The sequence below is a fragment of the Arachis hypogaea genome, chromosome 15, assembly GCF_003086295.3.
Source record: "Arachis hypogaea cultivar Tifrunner chromosome 15, arahy.Tifrunner.gnm2.J5K5, whole genome shotgun sequence".
Classification (NCBI taxonomy): Eukaryota; Viridiplantae; Streptophyta; class Magnoliopsida; order Fabales; family Fabaceae; genus Arachis; species Arachis hypogaea.
Genome location: NC_092050.1, coordinates 57,764,181 through 57,765,265, shown reverse-complemented (window position 1 = coordinate 57,765,265; position 1,085 = coordinate 57,764,181). Strand labels below are relative to the sequence as shown.

General features: G+C 44.6%; 1 non-coding gene across 1 annotated transcript; it reads left to right on the top strand.

The window, feature by feature from the left end:
• The first annotated feature begins 581 nt into the window (after window positions 1-581).
• LOC112752757 (small nucleolar RNA R71) lies at window positions 582-685 on the top strand. Its single transcript, XR_003177175.1, has one exon. It is a non-coding gene; the product is annotated as a small nucleolar RNA R71 (small nucleolar RNA).
• Window positions 686-1,085: the final 400 nt, after the last annotated feature.

The following is a 1,085-nucleotide window of genomic DNA, read 5'->3' as shown; positions in this document are numbered from 1 at the left end:
TTTGGTTTTGATAAGCGTGTGGAGAAGTGTTGTTGTGGGGGTGTTGAGATGTCCTCTGTGTGAATTGCTGGTGAGCTACATTGTTGTTGGAGTTGTAACATCTCTGGTCTTGGTTTTGATCTTGCTGACTTCCCCACCCAAAGTTTGGGTGGTTTCTCCATCCAGGGTTGTAGTTCTTGGAGTATGGATCATAGTTTTGCCTTGGTGAATTCCCAATGTAGTTGGCTTGCTCTTGACTACCCTCTGCTTCTTCATTCACTCCTTCTTGGGTTATTGATGAAGTTGAGATTGCTGCTACTTGGTTCCTCTCCATCTTCTTGGTGAGGTCAGCCAGCTGCTGGGTAATGAGCTTGTTTTGGGCCAACAGAGCATCTACATTGTTTAGCTCCATTACTCCTCTTGTGTTCCCTCTTTCGGAAGCATAGAAGTAGTCGTTCTCTGCTACTGTTTCAATGACATCTATAGCCTCCTCAATGGTTTTCTTCTTGTTCAAGGATCCTCCGGATGAATGGTCTACGGCCTTCTTTGACTCATAAGAGAGCCCTTCATAGAAAATGTGCAGCTGCACCCATTCGTTGAACATGTCAGGTGGACACCTCCTTGTGAGGTCCTTAAATCTCTCCCATGCTTCATACAAAGTCTCACCATCTTGTTGCCTGAAAGTTTGGACCTCAGCTCTCAGCCTATTGATTCTTTGAGGAGGGTAAAATCTTGCTAAGAATTTGTTCACCACGTCTTCCCAAGTTGTCAAGCTTTCCCTTGGGAAAGATTTCAACCACTTGGCTGCCTTGTCCCTGAGTGAGAATGGAAATAAGAACAGTCTATAGGCGTCAGGATGAACACCATTAGACTTCACTGTGTCACATATTCTTAGGAAGGTGGTTAAATGTTGATTGGGGTCTTCTTGAACACCTCCTCCAAACGAACAGTTGTTCTGAACAAGGGTGATAAGCTGTGGTTTAAGTTCAAAGTTGTTGGCATGGATTGTTGGCTTTTGGATGCTACTTCCACAATTTCTTGGGTTTGGATTGATGTAAGAGCCCAAAACTCTTCTATCCTCCCCAGCATGATTCGCTGTACCTCCT